The sequence below is a fragment of the Ahaetulla prasina genome, chromosome 1 (assembly GCF_028640845.1).
Source record: "Ahaetulla prasina isolate Xishuangbanna chromosome 1, ASM2864084v1, whole genome shotgun sequence".
In the NCBI taxonomy this organism is placed as follows: Eukaryota; Metazoa; Chordata; class Lepidosauria; order Squamata; family Colubridae; genus Ahaetulla; species Ahaetulla prasina.
The window spans coordinates 193,482,918-193,508,159 of NC_080539.1; the positions used below are offsets into that span (position 1 = coordinate 193,482,918).

The 25,242-nt window shown below is 37.3% G+C and overlaps 1 protein-coding gene across 1 annotated transcript in view; it reads left to right on the top strand.

Annotated features, from left to right (window-relative positions):
- Positions 1–25,242, top strand: part of ERBB4 (erb-b2 receptor tyrosine kinase 4) — a 1,012,642-nt gene that overhangs the window by 706,649 nt on the left and 280,751 nt on the right. The gene's annotated exons all lie outside the window — the stretch shown is intronic.

Genomic DNA, 25,242 nt, shown 5'->3' on the forward strand with positions numbered 1-25,242 from the left:
TAGCAATAGCACTTAGACTTATATACCGCTTCCCAGTGCTTTTATAGCTTTCTCTAAGCAGTTTACAGAGTCAGCATATTGCCCCCAACCTCGGAAGGATGGAAGGCTGAATCAACCCTGAACTTGGTGGGATTTTAACTGCCAAACTGCAGCTAGCAGTCAGCTAAAGTAGCCTGCAGTGCTGCACTCTAACCACTGCACCACCTTGGCTCTTATTGTGATACCATGACTTCAGGGGTGTTTAGACAGCTGGAAGTCCAAGAATCAGTTGTAATACATGTTTTCAGCACTGCTGTAACTTCAAAAAGTCACTAGGCAAATGGTCATAAGTTGAGGGCTACCTAAAAAAACAAATCAGGAAACAAGACAGGTTACATGGTTCTGCCTGATGAGAGACTAGTCCAGTGATGGTGAACCTTCTGAGCTTAGCATGTCAGAAATTAAGAAATTTCCTACCTTGAAACTGCTAGTGTGTCACACATTCCTTGTACAAGACAAAAGAGAATTCATAACTGTAATTAAACTGTAAAAGTAATACATTAAATTATTTAAATTAATTATTTAATAAATAATTATAAATACTTTTAAAAATGCCTGTCTTAAGTAGCTACAGGTCACATGAGGCCTGGAAACTTTGGAGAATGCTCTTACATGGCCTTATAGCCTCCAAAAAGAATGGGAAAGTATGCATCGTTCTTGCACACTTTTCAGAGGCTCTGAAGTCCCCACGAGAACAGAGCTGTCTTGTGTGACCCAAAGCGTATCTGGAGGCCTGACATGTCACCAAAAATGGCATGATGTGTGTCACCTGTGACACATGTATCATATGTCTATCATCAGAACATTAGGCAACCATGATGTGGACTGAAAGGTAAACCAGAAGGTTTTTTTTTCAACTTTCAGTAAGTCCTCACTCCTAAGGTGCTATGGCTAGGCAGGGAGGTCAGTTTTGTTTTCTTCTGTAGGAAAAATGCAGAACAGGTAGAAGGCTGGATACTTACACATAGCCTGATCTATTTGGGAGAATGGTTTGTGATCCCTGTCAGTCAACTGGAATATAACAATAAATTTCAAATTGAGTAACAGAAAATGAACAGTGATTAATTCCATTTCTTAAAGTTAGTTTTTACCTAGTGTATTGTTTCTAATGCAACTTTAAGTTGCAAAAGTACTTACTGAGAAAGTGACTGACGGAACAGAAGATCGTGAACAGATTTTTATTGCAGTTGGCTTAAATTATATTCTTTTATAAACTGCATTCAATTAACATTTTCATGTATGCTTTTCTTGGAAATAGAGAGTAATAGTTTTGTAGGCTGGGGGTCCCACCATTGACCCAATCAGGTGCCAGCATCCACTGTCAATCAGAGAAGCAGTTTTTCTCATAAGACAAATGCATAAAGTATCTCATTTTTTATGGGGAAAATTCCTCCATAATGTTTTAGCAACTGTATTTTCTTGGCTGGAAATTCAGTTCAAGTCAGGGCTTAGTAGGGAATGAATATCCCCCCTCCAAGTTGCTAACAACTTTAAAATAGTCACTTATTTACTTTAGAGAACTAGCAGTTGAAAGTGGTGAAGGAAGAAAGTAATGATGCCAATATTTGGTGTAGTGTCTTTTTAATTTTTTTCCATAATTCTAAAAATTTGGGGAAAATAAGAAGGAGAATGTAGACTTGTAATATTCAAGGAGTTTAAAGATGAAATGTTCTGGTTCTAAGAAAACGTTGTAGGCAAAGAACAGCAGGAAAACGTGAAAATAATTCCTACTTCTTTAAAGTGCCATTTAATTATTATTATTATTATATATTAAATGTATATACTGCCCAACTTCAAGTGACTCTGTGGTTTACTGTAACACACCCACAGAATAGCACAAAACAGAACAATGATGGCGAAGAAAACAAACCCAGAGGGAAACAAAAAAGAAGAAAAGGGGAAAAGAAAAATTTTGTCAGCAAGGGCCTGGGTGAAGAGTCATGACTTTAAGGCTCTTTGAAATAGCAATAGGGTGGGAGCCATTCTAATCCAGAGCGCAGGTGCTACTACAGAAACATTGTGCTTCTATATTTTTAATATAGAAAATACTGCCAAAAGAAAAAATTAGCTTCTGAAGCATTGTTTCAAGTTTGCCAGGACATTAAGTCTTCAAGGATTTTCTGAAATCTAACCTTAAGATCAATAGATTCATCTCTAATTTATTCAGGCTGATATATGGATTACAAAACAGTTCTTAAGCTGTTCAGTTGATGCACCACTGACCCTTCTGGCTGGGCTTGAAGGAAGGTATAGTTTAACATCTGGAGAACCACCAGTGTTCTGTCCTCCTTCGCCTCCATCCAAGTGATGGCTTAATTAGCTGGCACTATCAGCTCTGGCAGCAGAATAGCGAACATCTGCCAAGTTCTCTGATATCTCCCTCGACACTGGTGAGTCACTTCAGCTCTTAGGTAATCAGTTGATTTACCGGCTACGAAGAGACACAGCAGTGCTCACTGCCTTTATATCCTGTGGGGTTTGGCTCCATGACTCAGCACTTCCTAGGCCTGCCTAGGAACCAAGCCTGATTGCTATCAGCTGGGTCTGAAGGCATGGCCTCAGGGGATGGAGGCCTCATTATCTCTTCCACCTGACCTGCTTCTGGCTCCTAGAGCTGAGCCAGGGAAGCCGGTGCTCCCGAGGTAAGTCTGACGGCCCTTCCCCCTCACTGTCTAAGTTACTTTCTGGCAGCAGGCCCGGCTCCAAGTCACTTTCTGGCAGGAGGCCTGGCTCGGAGGGCGCAGACACAACAACCAGTCTCCAATCCTTATTGTAATCTTTTTATTATAAAGTACATATAACTGCCAATAAAGCAGAACATTTCATTTCTCATCTCTTTGCTATAATGAAACCTGTGTTTAACTTGCCAACTGCCATTTCTTGCTCCCTTTAAAAGAGCAGCAATTGAAATAGAGCAAGGGTAGAGAAAAGAAACACCCAGTGATTTAGCCCTTTGGGGGATTCATACGGGTTATGATGTGATCAAGAGTGTTTGGCTTCTCTAAAGGCAGTAAATGAGAATATTTGTAGCTCAGGGTTGAAATAAGGAGTCTATTCTATTCTATTCTATTCTATTCTATTCTATTCTATTCTATTCTATTCTATTCTACACTACTCTACTCTACTCCACTCTACTCTCTGAGCTTGATTGTTTTGTTGCAGATATTTCATTACCAAAACTAAGTAACATCATCAATGCTGTACTGATGTTACCTAGTTTTGATAATGAAGCATCTGCAATGAAACAACCAAGCTCTAAAGAGCACCAAGTATTCCTCATTCTCTAAAACCCTTGGCTCATTCCTGATAGAGTTAATTCACTTTAAATGCAGGAAGACCTTGCTTAATAACCACAGTGGGGACCCCCAACTTTGTAGCTAAGTGATGCAACCATTAAGTAAGACATAATGTGACTGTGACTTGTGATTTTACTGCCAGCTTCTCCATTGATTCTGCTTGTCAGAAACTGAATATGAAGTCTTCAAATGGCATTCATGTCACTATAAGGACAATGTGGCAGTTGTAACTGTGAAGATCGGTTGTAAAGTTATTTTTTCAGGATTGTCATAGCTTTGAATAGTTGCTAAACAGAACAGTTGTTAAGCAAGGACCACCTGTAGTGCTTCTTAAGAGGAAAAACATCAGGATTCTTTCCTATAACATAGTGAAAGAAGTAAAAGAATAGACAAGTAATTTCTCTATGTTTCCATGAATGAATAGATTGCTTTGCTAAAGTAGATCTTCAGAGAACTATCTCGTCTGAAATTTATTAAGAAAAACAGAAAATACAGGGAAAGACCATAGTGCACAAGAAACTATGGCTAATTATGTTCATTTTTAAAAAAATGAAGGTTAAAAGTTTCTGCCATCCACTTAACAAATGCTCTTATCTTCCCGTATGGATTATTGTAGAAGCAACCCATTCATTTTCTAGAGAGGAATTTAAGAAAAAGAAAAGTTAATTGTTTTTATTCTGGGTGTTTATTGTTTTTTAAAGCCAAAGAATTTCCCACCTCTGATAGAGAGGGTTTGATATACTGATCATGAACAACTCTGCTGGTAGAAAATATTTCCTCACCTGAGATTAGTGACCTTCAAATTAATATTTGTGAAAAATTCATATTTTGCCTTTTAAAAAATGTTGTTACTGCAACTATCTGGATTTCATATGTGAAAATGACACTTTACATGGTTTCCCCAGGATATTTCCTTAGAAAACAGTATGAATGTTCCCTAGACTGCAGGAGGTGGGCCATCAATCTAAAGTCAAAGCGAGATGGCTCCTCACAGAGCAGTTTTACCAATAGAAGAGAATATATGTAGCTCAGGACTCCATAGCAGTTTTACATCAGGGTAGTGAAAGAAAAATAAACTTTCTACATGTACTGCCTTCTCCAGACTAAAGCTTTTCTTTCAGAACTAGACAGTGTTTTAGTTCTCACTAGGCAGCCACAGATACTAAACAAGGTGCTTGGAACATTGTTATTTTCATTGCAATGACTATAATGGATTGATATGACATTGTCAGCTTCCTGGGGAAATAATGAATCTTGGATGATAGAGAAAAATGAAAATACACTGTATCTTTTCCAAGAGTCATGTTTTCGCCAAGTGTGAGAATGATGATGATCACATAGTTAAAAAATATGGCATCATTTTGACACATTTATTGTTATAGGCAGGGCAATTCAGCCTCGTGCGGAAATACAATATGATGAAAAACATAGTATAACAATTTCTCTCCTGCCCACCAAGTCTTTTATTTTAATACATCAAAGTATGTTTCCCACTCTTCATTTTTCATGAAATGTAAGCTGTGTGTCAAACACATCTAAATGAAACCTCAATTTACCATAGAATAATTTGGTTATGACAATTGTTTTTTTCCCCCAGCATAGAATTAGAACAGGAATGTCAGGTCTCACAATTTCTTCATCAATGTACTTTTGGTTTTACCAGGTTACTCCCCTGAAAAAAATTGTACTGTGATGACTTTCAGGTCTCTTCGTATTTCATATTCATATTTTCAAAGAAAATTCATAGGGGAGCAGCCTGGTATTCTCATGCATAATTATCCTCTTGGCAAGACAACTTTAAGTTTTGATGCATGCATTCAGTCCTTGCTGCTATATCAATACAAAAAGTCCCCCTGCCTCACTCCATGGCCAAAGGTTCCAAATGTACAGCAACTCTCATTTTGCCTGGAACCCTCCACCCACTTACTCTGTTTCAGGGACAGTTTGGGCAAAAGCTGAGGTTGAGAAGTTGCCCAGGGATCAAATAAAGAGGAAGTATTATTAGAAATTGGGAGTAACGATTTGAGGGCTAAGCATCTGAATAGGATCCCTGCCATTTCGTGTGTGTGTGTGTGTGTGTGTGTATGTTTTCGTAGGTTTTCATGGGTATAGGTATGTAGGTCTTGGCATATTTGGGTCATTTCCCTTGTAAGGTTGAAAGTACCTTGGCGACGTTTCGATGAGGCTGATTGTTTCGTAGCATCCTGTGTGGGTGTGGTCACACAACACTCCCCACCTCCCCACCAGTATTTATAGAGAGACGGCAGCTCCGACCACGCTTTGGTCGCACAAGTACGAAGCCGAAAGCACCAGCCTGAAGATGATGAGTGAGACTTCATCGAAACGTCACCAAGGTACTCTCAACCTTACAAGGGAAATGACCCAAATATGCCAAGACCTACATACCTATACCCATGAAAACCTACAAAAACATACAACACAAACAACTAGGACCACACCCACACAGGATGCTACGAAATAGCCAACCAATCTGCAAACACCCACTCCATCTACCAATCAAGATGCAACCACACAGCCAACCAACCCACTCACAGCAACACTCCCCACCTCCCCACCAGTATTTATAGAGAGACAGCAGCTCCAACCACGCTTTGGTCGCACAAGCACGAAGCCGAAAGCAGCAGCCTGAAGATATGAGTGAGACCTCGTCAAAATGTTGCCAAGATACTCTTAACCTTACACGGAAAAAGACCCGAATATGCCAAGACCTACATATGTGTGTGTGTGTGTGTGTGTGTGTGTGTGTGTGTGTGTGTGTGTGTGCGCGCGCATACAGGTGAAACTTAAAAATGAGTTTCATGAGCTGTCAGCCATAATCATCAAAATTATGACAAATCAAGGCATGAACTATCTCACTTTGCATGTAATGAGTCTATCTTATATATTAGTTTCACCTTTTAAGTTGCATTACTAAAATAAATGAACGTTTGCATGATATTCTAATTTTTTGAGTTTCACCTGTATATTCCATATAAAGAACATTAGAACAGGTGTTCTAAGGACACACACTCTCAAAACAAGATCAGTAAATGAAATAAGAATACATTAGGAAGAGCATGTAGCCTATAGACACATAAGAAAATTGCTTTAGTTCATACAACTTTTAAAAAGTTTCTCTGAAGAGAACTTTGAAGTGAACTGAAGGAACCAAGCAAATCTTAACTGGAAGACAAGTGTGGAATCATCCTCCAGAACATTCTATTACAAACTGATCCATGAGAATTAAAAGCCAAACCATCAAATGCATTAATAATTAGAAGCAAACTTATCTAATTATTTCAGAACTGAAATATTGCTTTTTTAACTTTCTTAAAGGTAGCCCATTTCCTATGGCTGGAAAGATTTTTCATGAATATTACAATAACTCTACTTCCTCCACCTCAAGCCCACCCTAACTTGCATTAAGACAAAAATAAATTATGTTTTTGTCAGTAAGGCAAAGACAGAAAGCATTCCTCCTCTTCCAGTGTTTGGACAAAGTCTGTTAATATAGCAGACTGTTTCTTCACTCAGGCAACAAGATTAAATTATTAGTTATTCTGTTGCTGAAATTTTCAGTTTTCTGAGGCTCTTGCCTTAACTGTTTTTTACAGGGAGGTTGATTCTAAAGCGAGATCAGTTCTTTACCTTGGTGAGAATACCAATATTTGTTTCCATTTCTTCTAGTCCTGATCTTGAACTGCTTAATAAAGAATAGATGATGAATACTTTTTTATGTGTATGTAAGCAGATCAGTTTGCATATGTCTTTTCCTTTTCATCAGAGAAGGGTCAACATTTATCAGATGTTGGTGACCTTCATCAGAAATTCCTCAGATCTAGTCGCTGTGATCATATGATCATGTCTCTATGCCTTATTCATATGTTATACGTGTATGGGTTAGCCAGCATTGATATTCTTGGCATTAAGTCTTCTCTTGCCAGATATTCCTCAGTTTGAATAATATATCTGGTTATATCAAACAACCCTTTCAAAAATGAATAAATATTATTTACATTGCAATTACGAAGCATATATATTTCAGCTCCTAAGTATTAATTTAAACTCCTCCCCTCATTACAAAAGTGCAAAGGAGACTAATTTTTAACTGAATTACCAGAAGACTGATAAAACCGTCTCAGAACCTTGATTTAATCCTTAGGTTGCCAGTTGCCCTTTTCTTTTTAATGAAAATGCTTTAATTATTTGCTTAAAGAAAACTGGTACAGATCAGAAGTAGTTTTTATTGTACTGCAAGTGCAAAAGTTATATTTTTTATAGATATATTATTTATTATACCAGGTTAGTTTTGCAGTTTTTCAGCTTGTATTTAATTTAGGCAGAATTTAGTGTGATGTGATTTGTTCTTGATTTAGGAATGAGAGACCCTGAGTAATAATGTCACCTCTTCTGCACAAAGATTACCTTGTATCCATTCCATCCAGTTACCCATCCAGCTACTTATCTGTACTTCTTTCTATTTGTGTATGTTAGCTTAATTCTTATTATTAACAAATATATATAGATATGCTCCAACTTGTCACAAACATACAATACACACACAAACAATGAAGGTAATGATTTGGGGCAGTTTGACCTGTCCCCAGTTCAAAATTATCGATAATGCTTCACTACTGATACATAATTTGGGTTCCCAACCATCTGGAACCAAATGAGTAAAGAAAAATTGCCTCCAGACATTTGTTCACCTTATAGCTTATAGTGAAGAGAAAGGGACAGATTCAGGTATTCATTCATTCATTATGTACGCCCTTGGTTTTATCTAAGCAAGCTCACAACAAGTTAAAAACAATAATGCAGTACAAAAAGTTACAAGCCAACATTTAAATATATAAAAACATGAATAATTACATTAAAACAAAAATTAAGTGTTTCACCTTCAAATCAGCTGACCCTCAGAGTTTTGAATAGGTAGCACTATTAGGAAAGATGTAGAAAAAGATAAGTATATTATTTGTCCCACTTCGTTGTTTCCCAACGAAACAATGTCTTTTTTGATGGCATTCTGTCTCATGAACATATTATTAAAATATTACATATTTTCAAATTCATCATTCCTATTTTCACCTGGCCTGTTTTCACTTTCCTCTTTCAGATTGTTTATTTATTCCATTCCTTTTCTAACTCATCTCTTCTCTTCTTTCCATAACATATTTGAATCTCTTTTTTTTAAATGAATCATGTGATCCTTTGTACAAAATTACATTAAATGTATGTGTGTTACAATATTAATATTACCACCCTGCCTTTCAGACCCGACTTAGTGGCCTTAACATTTTGCCCTTTTCTAGTGTCACTTCCAATATATACCAAGTGGCTTTGGGAGAAAGGAGGAGAAATGCGGGGAAATGTATTAGGAAAAGGTATACTCTCCTGCTCCTAAGTGCAGTGATTTCATACTTGCTCTTGGGTGCCTTATGGTGCAGGGATAAGGCAGAGGGAACTAATAACTTACTCCCCACAGTCCTTTAGGCAGAGCAATGAGTGAAGAGGCCAGAATATCCAAATTACCAGTGCAACCCTGGATTTTTGCTAATTCCACTCAGTATCAAGCATCCCAATTCCAATGGAAGACAGCATTCCTGAAAACCTAGGAATATCATTCACATCAGCTGCAGGATGTAGGCAGGTTGTTAAATGTAGCAGCAGTCTTCTCCTGAATCTGAACTGATTTTGGACTGCTTTGCTTGCAGCAGTAGCCGGGCAATCTGGCAGAGTGCAGGATGGATTTGTAAAATGGTAATCCTCTATATCAACACAAATGACCACTCTCATTTTTGAATATAAAAGATCATAGATATTAAGTAATGGTGACATAGTGAGTGACACTTCCTAGAGAGGACACAGAGGCACTTTGAAAAGTAATGCTTTAGAAATGGAAAAAAACCAGTGGTGGGATTCAGCCAGTTTGCACCACTTCGGGAGAACCGGTTGTTAACTTTCTGAGCAGTTTGGTAAATTGATGGTTGGAAGGAATCATTAGGGCAGAGAACCGGTTGTTAAATTACTTGAATCTCACCACTGGAAAAAAAACTACCTTGCAGCAACATTTCTCCTCTCTTAGACAATGTCGCTCAGTTCTACATTTCCAGAGAGCTATTCTATAGTCCAGTTGGGAATACTGATAGACTCACTTAGGAGGTGAGAGTTCAGTAATCAAAGCTTGTTAACACAAAAGTTATACAAAATGAAGATTTGTCATTAAATTTTTCTTTGACTAATTTATTCATTATTTACCTTATATTATTTTGTCTTATTTGTTCTACATCTTATTATCTTGGCTTTTTTTATCTTATCACCTTGCACTATACAATAACTGTTGCCTATCATTTCTACCATAGTCTAGGCTCTCCCTATAGTTTTTCTCTATTTTTCCCCAGCCAGTCTGGAATCAGAACACTTGTGGACCTAGAATGTGTAGTTCAGTGATTGCGCCAGCAGTTGGCTTGAATGTTGTGGATTTAGCAGTCCCATTTATGCTGCTTTGTGGCTTACAGCTCTCTTCTTGATGTTATCTATTCTTCCAGTATATTCTGAATTGATGGTACTGCAGATTCTCTCTTGATTGCTAGCTTTTGGGGTTATTTGCAAGGGCTGGATCAACATCTCCTCTAGGATGATTCACTGCTTTTATAGAAGTTAAGAAAAAACCTGGGAGCTCCATATAATCTTCTTCAAAGAGTACAAAACTAGCTGAATGAATACAATCATACCTTGGTGTTTGACTGGTTCAAAGATTGTTGAATTCAGTACTTGAAGCATTTTGAAGCAAAAATCTTCAAAACTGGTATATCTTCTGGTATTAATATTTTTTCCGGTATTTTACCACTAGGTAGTGTTCTGGTGTTGGCTGTCTTTTGACTTGCTACTCCTTCTGGCTGAAATAAAGGGTTACATGAACTACAGGCACTATTCTTGGATTGATGCAATGCCCAGCCTTCAAACGTTCTTCTCTTCCTAAGACATCTGACCTAAGCTTCTCCCAGCTCAGTCCTAATGCACTTCAGTGGGCCAAACATATATGTTGCAATCTTTTGTTTAGTTATTTATTTAGTTTGTCAAACATGTACGAGATAACAGGTATAAGTATAAAAATGGACATGAGCACAGGTAATGAGTACAAATAAATAGGACAGTGGGACAGGGGCGATAGCATGCTGGTGCGCTTATGCATGCCCCCTTACAGACCTCTTAGGAATGGGGTAAGGTCCACGGTAGACAGTTGAACCAGGTTGAAGCTATGGGGATTTGAGGATGTAACAACTGAGTCGGGTAGAGTATTCCAGGCATTGACCACTCTGTTGCTGAAATCGTATTTTCTATAATTGAGTTTAGAGTGGTTTACCTTGAGTTTGTATCTATTGTTTGCCCGTGTATTATTGTGGTTGAAACTGAAGTAGTGTTGTGTCTTGCCCGCTCTCACAGCAGCCGGGGCCTTCTTATCTGCTCCCGAACACGGAGGAATGTATGCCTCCCGGCCCCAGTCCTGGCTCCATGCCCAGACAAGCTGAAGAGGAGGGGGCACCTCCCGGTCCCAGCCCTGGCTCCATGCCCAAGCAGGTTGCAGAGGAGGGAGCACCCCGCCGGCCCCAGCCCTGGCTCCATGCCCAGACAAACGGAGCAGCTAGACCCCTCCCCCTCCTCCACAGCATGTAAAGTTTATTTCCAACAGCTGCTGATTGGAGTGACCCTCGCATCAGAAGACTGGATAGGCGGAGGCAACAGAAGGAAGGGAGGGGCAGGCCTTAATGAGTGCTGAGTCATGGAGCCACACCCCATGGCCTATATAAAGGATCTGCTTTCTGGCAGTCTCTGAGTCGGGCAAAGTCGAACTTATCTTGCTGAAGTCACTTTCTGGTCTCCTGCCTGCTCTGAGGACTTTGCTAGGACTTTGGGCAGAGCTGCAGAGGCAAGCCTGATTCGGATTTCCCTGACCCGGCCGTCAGCGGAGGAGTGGGACACGACAAGTAGTCATTGACAGCTAGTACGTTATAGCAGACAATTTTGTGCACTATACTTGAGATACTGCATATATAATATAAAAATATATAAAAGATATAATCTTGAGATATTGCACTTTGCCAAGGCTTCAAACTTTTTGCAAGCAGACCAGCTTTTGTTTTTCCTGGTGGCAGAAACACCCACAGTGAGGCAAGGAGAGGTTGGAGTGTTGGCAGACTGCTAGTTTCAATGTTTTCCCCATTGATCTGCTGGAGAGAGCACTGATGGCTCAGAAATCCTTGATGTTGCAAGGAAGGCTGCAATGAGAATATTTGCATATTCTTTTAAAGATTTGGGGGGTGAAACGAGTGCTCATGTAAAAGTCCTTCTTAGCATAATTTTAGACATAGAGCCTGTTATATGGCTCTATGGAATATTTTGTTGTAAAAAAATACAGTGTATTCCTCAAGTTGTAAGCAGGTCTTCAAGATGTAATCTAAATCACCAAAATAAATCAACTGTATTTGCATAAAAGCAGTTAAAAAAAAGAGAAAATACTGGGTGTTCATTCATTTTTGTTTCTTTGGTCAGAGTATATTTCTAAGAATTTAACCTCCTGACTTATTCAAGATAAAATGGAAATTAAGAAATTAAGAAATATAAAACATTCTCCCAGCAGGTAATTAACTTTCAAATCAATAGATCTAAAGATTAGACAGAAAATGTAAAATGGTTTTCACATAACAAAGAATGTGAAAAGTAAAAGCGTGACAATAGGAATTCTCAGATAAGGACATGAAAAGAATAATCAGCTGATGAAGATAGAACAATTCTCCCAACAATAAAATCTTTAAATTCCAGTAATGCCCTGCTGCGCTGTATGAATTATATTTTGATTTGGCTATCAAATGAATCATTTTATACATACATGAGCCCAGAATTCCTTAAGCTGCCCCTAAAACATTACAAATTAGTACATGCAGGTTTATTTAAACAAACTCATGTTTAAACGTTGAAAAGAAGGTGTCTTAATGTAGAATTGTAAAGTACTGGCTTCAAACTGTCATGTCTCTGGGAGGTTTTTGCCCCTAAGGCTTAATATTTGCTTTTTTTCTGTATTCTCAGTATTTCCCAAACAAAGGTATTGAGAAATTACTGCACTTATTACCTCAATTTTCAGTTATTGGACTGTTTTCACCTTTAATGCAATATTCTCATCTAATTAGCCATTCCTAAGAAATCCAAGATTTATCCCAAAGACCTCTAGCTTTTTATTTCTTATTTCACAAGTCAAATAAAATCTTGTATTCTTTCTTGCAGACTGTTTGCTTTGTATTCGGTCAGGCACATGCTTGTACAAATGATGCTGCTAATAGCTTTCAGTTCACTTGCTTTTCTCTGCTGTCCCTAGTTATTAAAACTAGCAACCTGATACCACCTCCCTCCTCTTAAGACACTTCTGTTGTCTTAACACAGAATAGGGATAATTTAACTGTCTGCTTTAGGCATTAGCCACACCATTTAAAAAAAATAAATGTCTTTCCCCTCCCCTCCAATTATTTCTATATAGAAGGGAAATGGTTTTTTGCCTATATCATATGCTAAGATATCTGTTACCTTGGCAGCAAAATGGAAGCTCTGGGTGCAGTTTTTCTCTGTCACCTACCACTAGTATCTTAATCTTCGCCATTATGAGCAACTAATCTTCGTGACTCAAAATTGTTGCTTCAAAAATTGCCCTTTGTTTAGAATCACACCTGATCTAGAAGATCAGAGTCATTGGTTTCAGATGGGCAGCTGTCCAAATTGAATGAATGAATGAATGAATGAATGAATGAATGAATGAATGAATGATAATTTTTCCAGTCATTCAGGAGGGGTAGTTAGAAGAGACAAGATAGGATTTGTCTCAGAGTCTGAGCAGCCCTCAGGTCTTTCAATTACATATTTTCCCATTAATCATTTATAAGTATAAATATATAGCCTTTATTACTATGCATACTCTGCCTTGTATTAAAACAAAAAATTATACATTTTAGCAATAAAAGGTTCATCATTTGTACACAGTTTATTTCAAACTCTGTCTTGCGTTGTTCAAAATTATTTATCCTAAACCTTTCTGATAATTGTAAATAAAAATCATTGACAAGTATATTGATTAGAAAAAGTGCAGAGAAGAGCAACCAGGATGATTAGGGGACTGGAGACTAAAACATTTGAAGAATGGTTACAGGAACTGGGCATGGCTGGTCTAGTGAAGAGAAGGATGAGGGGAGACATGCTAGCAGTCTTCCAATATTTGAGGGGCTGCCACAGAAAGAAGGGGGTCAAACTATTTTCCAAAGCACCTGAAGGCCAGACAAGGAATAATAGATGGAAACTGAACAAGGACAGATTTAATCTGGAAATAAGGAGAAATTTCCTGACAGTGAGAACAATCAACCAATGGAATAGCTTACCTTCGGAAGTTGTGGGAGCTTCATCACTGGAGACTTTCAAGAAGAGATTGGACTGCCATTTGTCAGAAATGGCATAGAGTCTCCTGCATGGGCAGGGGGTTTAACTAGATGACCTACAACGTCCCTTCCAACTCAATCTGTTAATCTATCAAATATTCTTATATTATCAAATCTTCTCTTGCTTTTATTTTGCAATCCCCTTGAAAAAAATCTAGTATATTAGTGAACACTATTTCCTTTTAGCTTCAGTTTCTCTTTCAGCCTCAGTTTCCAAATGACATATCTTCCTATATTTTTTTAGTATCATCTTAGTTTTACTTTAAAAATAATTCCATATAGACTTCTGTCACATCAACTTGATGCCTCACTGGTATCTACTGAAATTATAGAAACAAGAATTGCAGCATTGGAAACTCTGATTTTGTAATATGATTATTCCAAATATAAGGTGGTAAAGCACATCATAGAAAGCCATGGTTTGTTTAGAACAAAGGGCATAACCAAATCAGAGTCTCTGAAAATCTTGAATGCAAATCTCAATACTTTTTATATATTTATATATTTAATAAGATGGATGGTGCTAGTTATAAAATACATAGTAAACAAAAATAAAATATATTTTGTTTAGTAGTCTTAATTTTTAAATTATTTTTATTAATTGTTTTGAATTTAAAATAATTTTTTTAAATTATTCCAGTTAATTAAATTATCTAATTATTTCTGTTCATGGTTTTTCATCCAAAACTCAACTTCAGCCTGAAAAAAAGTTGTTTGGGTCAGATCAGTTTTCTGTATGAACCACAGTAATTTATCTATTTCATACAAGATTTAAATCATAGATCTTAGATTAAAAATCAAAATGGTTGGATTCTCATAGCACAATAAGTGAAGAGTGAACAAAGCACCTTTTGGTTTAGCATAAGTGTGATAGCAAAAAATATTCTTTCTCTCTTCTGGATCTCAAAATAATTTGGGAATAGTAATTTTATTCATTTAATTCAGTTTTACTACTACCTGACTCTTCAAAGCATCTTACAATATTTGAGCATATTATGTTAGCAATGACTGAAAGTCAAGCTACAAATAGATTTATCTGATCAGCTTGATCAGAAGTGAAAATATACCTGTCTATCATAGAAGTTATATTGTGCTGTCTTAAATTTTATAGTGCTTAAAGTGCAAACCTTGGAGTTGTCCTGCATTTTGATAAGGCCAATTGACTAATAAATTATAGTGTATAAATGCATACATATTTTCAAAGTGCTCAAAAGATGATGTCCCTTTACATATTGTAAATATTCTTCCAGGTGGTATAAAAAAAAACCTACTAATGCAATTGTGCATTCTCATATCCAGCAAATTTGGATGTTGATCTTTCATAGTTAGTAAGCCTCTTTCCTAACAACAGTTCAAACGACTTTATAATCCAGAATTCTGATGTTCATAATGACTAACCAAATGCCTATTTGCAGCTCTCAAATAGGACATAATGATTACGTGTCATCAAGTCATTTTTGACTCCTTGTGACTACATAGATAAATTTTCTCCATGAAGGTCATACTGTGAGCAATGATACTTTTCAGCAACTTATATTCAAACAAATTCAGTCTTCTAATCTGGAAAGTATTAGAGAGTAGTTGTTGAAAACATTATTCTCTAGTAATCCTCTTTTTTAAAGCTACTTGAATTAGTGGTTATCCCTGTATATCCAAATTCAGTGGTTTCATGATGTGTTTATTCCAGCAACCTGGAATAAAACAGAAAACTCTTAACAGTGAGGACAATTAACCAGTGGAACAGCTTGCCATCAGAAGTTGTAGGTGCTTCATCACTGGAGGTTTTTAAGAAAAGACTGGACAGCTACCTGTTTGAAATGGTATAGGGGGTTGAGCAAGGGGTTGGGCTAGAAGACCTCCAAGGTCTCTTCCAGCTGTATTCTGATTGATTGATTGTTTGATTATTGCTTGTAAAGAGAAGCTTTATCAATGGAGCAGCATTTAAGCAGAATTAACAATCAAATAAATTTATAAAAATCAGAAAAATATCCTTGGTTCTTTAAAAACGTTTGAAAGAAATTAGCCTCCCTTGATGTCTACAGAGAATCTGTTCCAAAACTTAGGGGTAATGACTAAGGGGTAGTGACTACATAAACCTATGGCATCCAAACTTGGAGATCTCCTAATTAAGTTAATGAGCATTATGAACAGTAAGGTGTTTGGACACAAAAATAGTCTTTTAAGTCATATGCCAGCAGAAGACATCTCATGAGGAAATTGTAGGATGAATAAAAGAAGATATTGGTGATCTGCTTTAATTGATCTGCTGCAAGACTACCCTTCTCCAAAAGCTACACTCTGCACCTACGTGGCCATTTCCACTGTGGCTTTCCTTTGAAAGCCACAGTGAAAATGGCAAATTATCTTACTGTTTTTTTTAAAAAAGGTTCTATCCATAGATCCATAGATAATTTCCAGTTCAAAGCCTAATTTGAAAGGCTACACCTTGGGATAATGATGGCTAGTGCTATGTGAAATATTAGGCTCACTGCAAAGATCTGCCGGAGAGATGGGCTGTCTGTGGCAATTTCAGTATTGAGGCTAGCTATAGCAAAAGTGTGGGGGCAGAGTTGAGCCCTTTTAGTTCCATAATAGACAGCAGCCAGATAGGATAACCAGGCCAGATGGATTAGTATCAGTTCATAGATGAGAATCCATTTGAAGACTATCAGTGAAGAAAGAATTGGGGGACTTCAGTATGAGTAATGTAATGACAATAATGGGAGGGAAGCCAGGACTAGCCAGCCAGAGGCTACTAAGACAGGCATCTCTGCATGGAAAAAGTGGTGAAGCCATGGGTAACTTGGTGCTTCAGTGCAACCTGTATGAAAAATAAATGCCATTTTTGCCATGGAATATTTTTTCCCAATCATCTAGGAGACAGAGATATCACTACTCCTATGGCAATGAGTAAAATACTTATTTATTCATTCATTTTATTTATTTATGCATGCCACAATCAAGGAGACTCTTGATGATTTATAATATATTCATAAACAAAGCTGTAAAATATCCATGATATAATACTTAGAAATAAAAATGACAACACAAGTAACAAAATAAAACTTCAATAATACAAAATGAAGATAAGTAGTCAGCACTTAACATATAAACAGTTTTAAAATCAATAAAATTGATGGTTAGCTTTTATATCCCAAATGTTTTCCAGAATAATTATGTTTTTAATAACTTCCAGAAAACCAGCAACTTGACTGAGTTCCTTCGGAGGGCCATAGCAGAGCATAATCTTTAAGACAGAAAAGCAACACCCACATGTCTTCTATGAAATGGGGGACCAGTGGCTATTTCTCTCAAGATATTCTGTATTCTGGATCAATTGAAGTTTCAGGATGGTCTTCAAAGGAAGCCCTGGATGAATGGTGATGAGCGTACAAGGGACAGTACTGAGAACTTTGTACTTCAAACTAGACCATAGCTGGCATACAAAGTTGCCAGCTCCCCTCCCCTAATCAGTGGTTTCCATCTGTCTATCAAGTAGTAGTCATCAGTTCAGAAGGTCAATGGTAATGTTATCACATCAAGAGACTACAGTGAAGACATCAAAGAACCTTGATGAAAAAATAGTAAATTTGATGAAAAAATAGCAAGTTCAATTTCATCCCCTCCAGAATCTCTCCACCTCCAGGCTCTTGTTTAAGGCATTGGCAGCTGAAAAGTCTGCTTCCTCTAGTAACTTCACTCTGATTACAAGTGCTAGAGGAGTGATTAGAGACAGGTTGATCAGTTGCCCCATTTGGATTCAAGGAGCCTTTTCAGGAGATTGAAGCATTAACCCTCCTGAAGAAAGATGTTGAGCCCAAAATTTCCTTTGCTAAGTGAGACAGTTGTTAAGTGAGTTTTGCTCCATTTTACAGCCTTTCTTGCCATAGTTGTTAAGTGAATCACTGTAGTTGTTAAATTAGTAACATGGTTGTAAAGTAAATCTGGCTTCCCCATTGACGTTGCTTGTCAGAAGGTCACAAAAGTGATCACATGACCCCAGAACATGGCAGCGGTCATAAATATGAGTCAGTTGCCTAGCATCTGGATTTTGTGCAATGGTCGTAAGGTTGTAAGCCAAGGACTACCTGAAGCTTTGTCTTTTTTCGATATTGTTATGAAATCAGTGAACTGAATAAAACCTAACCCTAAATGAAACATCTTGCCTTGTCTTGGATTGGTCCATTAAAAATCAGTCTAATCAGATGTCACCCAATGGTCCTGATTGCTGGCTTTTCTAGTTGTTATGAACTTATTATCTTAACAAAGTCTTTCTTACCTCTCCATCTGTAAGAAGAAGTTCTATAGTATTAACCTTATGACAGAAGATGATTCAAATATACTGAATTAGTTTATTTCTTTCTATTCAGATAATTGCATTAGTAAAATAAATTACAGGATTCGAATCTGGTCCAATATCTGTTGGACACCTTATTATTAGCAAATAAAACAAAGCATGTTTTCTTCCAATTTACTTGATATATGACCTTCAAAAAGACTTGTGATAATTTATTTCAAAGTTCTGCTATCTACATTTTCAGCACCTCATTTTGTCTGTATAACAGTGAGAGGAGAAAACAATAAAGCCGACACTTTCAAGTTTCCAATAAGAAGAAAAGACAGTTGGCAGGCTTCTTCTTGCTCTACAGTTAAATATCTCTATTAAAATGCAAATTATCATCTGACACTACAAAAATAACATAACAGGAAACAGGTAGACATGTCAAAGTCTGTTAAAAATAACTTGTGTTTATTTTCAGGAGAAGAGGATCAATGTGGTGGAATTTTTATTAAGAATAATATCAGCACCAAGCTTTTATTTGGATATGGCAGTTCCATGATACGTTGATTAGTATAGCATTTGTGGAGCTTTCTTGAAATACGGTCGATCTCTGTCACTTGGGAACAGAGTGACAGCATAGGTTGCTTTTCCCATCTGTTCTCCAGATATGTGGATTTAATTTCCCTGAATTCTGAGCACTGGCTTTGCTGTCTAGAGCATCCTGGAATCTGAGGGCAGAGTTGAACATCTGTAGATCTCTGTTTCAGAAAATAAAGCATCCTTTACAATATTTTCTGTGTACAGTTATTGTATCACTAGATTTCCTTAACAATCAGACTGTGAGGGTTGTGTAAACTTTGGAAGCTTAGCTATTTGTGCTTACATTGAAGGATTGAAAACAGAAAAATTGTAATGCCATAAAGAAAATTAACAATTAGTAATGGTTAGTAGGAGGAAAATGGGCACATATGATGGAGGAAAATGCCCAGCATGAAGAGATAAAATGATAAAATAAAATAAATGAAACTAGGTTTGGGGGCATCTGTTTGCCAAATAGTGAATTGTCTATTTGCACTTGACCAGCATCGGTTTCATAGAAGTCAGTGCTCAGACAAATCCTCAATCAAATACGCACACCAGCCATCACAACAAACTAATCAACACTACAGGACACATAAACACACACAGACTCAAATTCTCTCAAAACCCCCAAATAAAATCCATTCTCCTTGTCCAGAATATCTGACATAACTGCAGTTACATTCTACGAAGGATGTCTGTCTGTCTCTCTCTGTCAATCATCTCTCTCCCCCCTCCCCCCTCTTCCCCTGTCCCTCCCCCCTTCCCTCTCTCTCTCTCTTTCATCTGTGATCTGTATGTTTCCTTTTATAGAATCATAAGGCTGGAAGGAACCTTGGAGGTCTTCTACCCAAGACAAAAGTTCTTATTCCATGCCTGACAAGTGGTTATCCAATCTTTTTTTGAAAAATCCAGCACTTTTAGTATCATGTCTCCCCGAATACTTCTTTTCATTAGACTAAACATGTCTAGTTCTCTTAGCCATTCATCCAGTGGTGGGTTTCTATTGGTTTGCCGCGGATTGGTTGAACTGATAGCGGTGGTGGCAGGAGGCTCCGCCCACCTGCCTGGACATCTCTGCACATGTGCAGAAGCGTTGCATGCACGTACGAGCACATGCACACCCATGAGCGAACGGGTAGCGGCCAAAATTGAAACCCACTACTGCATTCATCATATGGTTTAGCCTCTAGACTCCTTATCTTTGTTGTTCTTCTCTGCACTCTTTCTTACATAGTGAAAGAAACATTCTTTGTTATCTTTGACATTTGTTATAAGTCTTACTTGATTCTGAGCATTAGCATTTTTGACTCTATGCAGATTTGAGCTATTTTGCTGGTAATCTTTTTTAGTTATATGCCATTCTTTCCATTTTTTATTGCTCAGTTTGTCAGATACCTCTTTGTGCAATCATGCTGGTTTCAATTGGAATCTCTTGTTTTTTCTTCTATATGGTATAGGTAGTCCTCCACTTTCAACCATTCAGTTAATGATCATTTACAATGGCACTGAAAAAATGACTTATGACAATTTTCACACTTACAATTATTGCAGCATAGGAGCCCTGGTGGCACAAGTGTTCAAATGCAGTATTGCGGGCTAACTCCTGCCCACAGCCTGGAGTTTGATCCTTATGGGCTCAAGGTTGACTCAGCCTTCCATCCTTCCAAGGTCGGTAACATGAGGTCCCAGATTGTTAGAGGCAATATGCTGACTCTGTAAACTGTTTAGAGAGTGCTGTAAAAGCACTGTGAAGCAGTATGTAAGTCTAAGTGAAATTGCTATCCTTACGGTCATGTGATCAAAATTCAGATGCTTGGCAACTGACATGTATTTATGATTGCAATGTCCTGGGATCATGTAATCACCCTTTGTGACTTTTTGACAAGCAAAGTCAATGGTGAAGCAAGATTCGCTTAGTCATGTTACTAACTTAACAACTGCAGTAATTCATTTAACAATTGTGGCAAGAAAGATCCTAAAATGGAGGAAAAAATCACTTAACAACAGTCTTACTTAATAATGGAAATTTTGGGGTCACTTGTGGTTGTAACTTGAGAACTATCTGTATTGTTTTTATTTAGGTTTTTATTTTCTCATTTTCCAGAGTTTTTCTCTTGAGTTGTTTTTCCCTCTAGGAGTTAAATCCATGGAATCCTTCCTAATCTCTCTCTTAATTTGTTGAAGTCAGCTGTCTTGAAGTCAGCAACATTAGTTATGTGTCCCTGCATTATGGTGATTTCTAGTATGATAGACTTCCCTCCAAAGTCCTTACAACTTCCATTCCCTCAACCATGTTATCCCTCCTTGTAAGAATTAAGTGCTGTGTAACTGTCCCTCTTGTTCACTCCTCTGCCTTTAGCAAGACAAAGTTGTCAGCCCACACTTTAGATGTTTGATCTCCTATTCGCTGTAGAGTTAATCTCCAAGTTGATGATGGGGTTGTTGAAATCTTCATTGCCACAGTGGTGTGTTTCCTGCACACACCAGCTAACCAATTACCAAAACGTTTGTCTATTTCCTCCACTTGGTTGGGTGATCTGTAGTACACACCTGTGACAAAGTCATTTATTTTTCTTCTGAAATTACCAAAATACTTTAAAGAAGGCTTTCCTCCTTGGTATTGTGTATTTCTGTAGTAATTCTTTAGATACAAAAGAACTTGTCCTCCTCTTTTGTTAGGTCCTTTTCTTTCCAACAATTTATAGCATTCTAGCAATATGTTCTAATCATGGGTTCCATCCCACCAGTTTCAGTAAAGCAACAATGTTGTACTTGTCCTCATGAACTAGGACTTAAAAATCTCCCTGTTTGTTCCTCATACTTTGAGCCCTGTTTTTTCCTTCCTCCATCTCTTGTTGTATTCCTAAGTGTTCCTTCTTTCTCATTAGTCTCTTCCCCATTGTCTGATTTGTTGTCTTGGGATTAGATTGTTCTCCTTCCCCTTCTAGTTTTATCTAAAGCCTTTTGAATGAGCCAGCCAGGTGTTTTCCGAAAACATTGTTCCAAATTTTTATGAGGTGTAGCCCATCTCTCACCAGAAAACCTTTCTTTGGTAATGTAAACCAAGGTCCAGAATTCCAAAGTTTTCTTGACAGCACCATCCCTTGAGCCAGTTGTTTACTTCTAAAATTCTCCATTGGTTGTTGGGTGTTGACCTATGGTTGGCAGTATGAAAGAGAAAACTACCTGTACCCCATATTGTTTTGCTTTCCTGTCTAGTTGCTTGTAATCCATAGAAACCGTTTCCAGACTCTTGATTGTATCGTTCATCCTAGCATGAAAGAGAGTATTTTATCTTCCAGCAATCCAATCAGTTTGCACTTGATGCAGATACAATTTGGGTCATCCAAGGGCATGAATATATATATGGCAGTTGTATAATTCTGGTTTGAATAAAATATTCTTGAAAATAACAATTCTGTTCAATACAAAAGAAGAAGAGAGTAATTTGATAGCTAGTGATAGTCAGTGTAGAAATAAGAGGAAATAAGAGTTGTCCATGTTGAATTAGATTTGAGCCCCAAGTCATTTTAAGTTTAAGCAGGAAGTGTTTTCTTATTCACCAGACTGAGATTTTAGCCTGTCTTTTGGATTATGTCATAATGAACTGAATAGATTATTTAAAGCATAGACTTATCCAAACATAGGATTTAATTTAATTTAATAGGATAAATAGGATTTAATTTTGTCAGAAGCATAAGACTGTACTCCAGTGGGCAGTATTCCCAGTGACGTTCAGTTTCTTCCTTTTTAAACTGAAATATATACTATTTGGATCAGGCAAAACTATTTTTCCTCATACATGAGAGAATAGACCTGAACAGAATTTCAAGTCTTTGCAAGTCTTTATTTACATTTAAGTATTTATTCCCCATTTCTTTCATATAATGTCATAATTCTTCAGTATTTCCTTACTTTCCCTCATTCCTAAATAACTTTTTTTTCTAAGGCAGTTTGGTATATCTAGTTTTCTTATAGAGTGCTCCAGGGAAGTTTAGTAACAGTTATCATTGTTACAGGTGAAAGTTCTGTTCTTTCTGCCAGATGGTATTACTTTCCTCTTGATCAGAATGGGCTTGCGTGTCATAACTATAACGGAAGTCTTGATCCCAATAACCAGATGCCAGGCAATAGCAAAAAACTGCAGATATAAAAAAAGTTTTCATAATTGCTTCAAATGAACCTTGGGCCCGATGTTTTTAATGAAATGGCTAGCATACAATACTAATTAGTAAATTCTAACAATATTATGTGGTTGTCAGAAAGTGATGATATTTGGTTGACTATATATTATGAATGAAGGTAAATGAATATATATGAATATATATTTTCCATGATCGTGTGTACTTCTTCAAGGATAATTCATACCAAAACAGTTTCAAAGCTTTTGTACACGTTAAATATTATCATTGTGTCTTTTTTAAGAAAAGGAAAAGAGCCAAAGTTTAGGATCCATATTTGGAAATCTGAGTCAATTTTTCACTTTATCCCAGAATTCTTATTTGATCTCCTGGCCAAAAGTTAAGGGAAATTTATGTCTTAGATCTCCTTCTCAGAAAATTTGCTTTTTTCATCATTTATGGAACTTAGGGTGTACCAAAAAGAAAGCGGGGAAAAAATCAGTGGTGGGATTCAAGTCATTTAACAACCGGTTCTCTGCCCTAATGATTTCTTCTAACAACCAGTTTGCCAAACTGCTCACAGAGTTAACAACCGGTTCTCCCGAAGTGGTGCGAAGTGGCTGAATCCCACCACTGGAAAAAATATATTATGTTATTTCTGAAATTTTGCAGGCATGCAGAAGCAAACCCGTACAATGAGGAACATCAACAAATGAACAAATATACAAGTTTAATCAGCAAACATAATTTTAAGGAGATAAACAAGTCTCTATTATTTTGCATAGAAATATAGGAATGTAACTTTCTCCTCAAAATATTGGCCTGGGACAGGACCAGTTACTTGATTTAACTGCATGAAGAAAAGAAATTTGGTCCTTAACAGGAGCTGCCAGAAAGTGGCATTGCAGACAAGATGTTTCAGTCTGACCTTACAAGCAACTACCTGCTGTGTGTATCAAACTGTGGTTGGTCTTGCTATCAAACATTAATCAGTTCTGTCAGAGATGTCTCTCTGCTGTCACTACACAATGATTTCTGGCAAAGATATATTCAGGTTACATATTAGAATAAGCATCCATTAAGGAAAAACAGTTTTACAGTGGGACCAATTATCCAAATATATTTATTTATTTGTTTATTTATTTAATTAAATTTTTATACCGCCCTTCTCCCGAAAGACTCAGGGCGGTTTACAGCCAAATATAAAACAGTGTTTATAATACAATTAAAATGCTATAAAAATCTAATTGAATTTTGGCTCCCATTAAAACAGTTAAAACGGTAATAAAATCCCAATTAAAACCATAGCAAAATTAGGCCAACCCTGCGCGATGGAACAAGAGGGTCTTGAGCTCGTGTCAGAAGGCCCGGAGGTCGGGGAGTGATTGTAACCCCAGAGGAAGGTCGTTCCAGAGGGTAGGAGCCCCCACAGAGAAAGCTCTTCCCCTGGGGGTCGCCAGCCGACATTGTTTGGCTGACGGCACCCTAAGGAGACCCTCCCTGTGGGAGCGCACAGGTCGATGGGAGGCTATCGGTGGCAGCAGGCAGTCCCGTAGGTAACCCGGTCCTAAGCCATGGTAGGATCCTCTTCACTGAATGTATCTAAGCAAGGCTAGATGGCCAACTTAGGAGATGTTAATTTGGGCTCCTGTATTGAGCAAGTAATTGGATTCAGTGGCCTGAATGGCATCTTTCAACACTATGATTCTACAATTCCAAACAATATAATGGACTTTCCACCAATTTTATTTCTGAAAAATTACTCTAGAGCCGAAGCCTAGGTACATTGTTGAAAAATAAACATGTTGCTTTGGACTGGTGCTTTTATCTAGCAATTTGGTCTCCCATGAACATGACTGTAATTAAAAAAAAACCAAAATAAATAAAATAAAAGCAGGGAGGCACCAACCTTGGAAGGTGCCAAGACAGATGTCTGATAGTATATTGATGCTCAACTGTGAATTTTGGATTACAGATTTTAGGCTTTTACTTTTCTTTTGACCTGTTAATTTCTTCTCTCTGCTTTACCTTTTTTCTTATTGCGTGGACATCTTACACAAATATAGAGTTGGAAAAAGATTTTAATAGTTAGGCATTTACATTTCTACAGTAGCCATTTAAGACAAAATGGTGCAAATAGGATCCATAGTTTTATCATAAATTACCTTTAATTCATATATAGGAAACATGGCAGATTTTTCAAGGAACCCTTTTTCTTCCCTATATTTGTTCAAGCGGGACTGGACTGATTTTTAAATTTTTAAATTTTAAATTTTAAATTTTTTAATCTTTTGTAATTTTATATGGGGTATTTTAGGTTGGTCAATCTGACGGTTTTAATTCGGCCACTATTGAATAGGTATTTTAAATTGATATTTTTAACTTTGTATATTTACTGTTTTTTATCCTGGCTGTACACCGCCCTGAGTCCTTCGGGAGAAGGG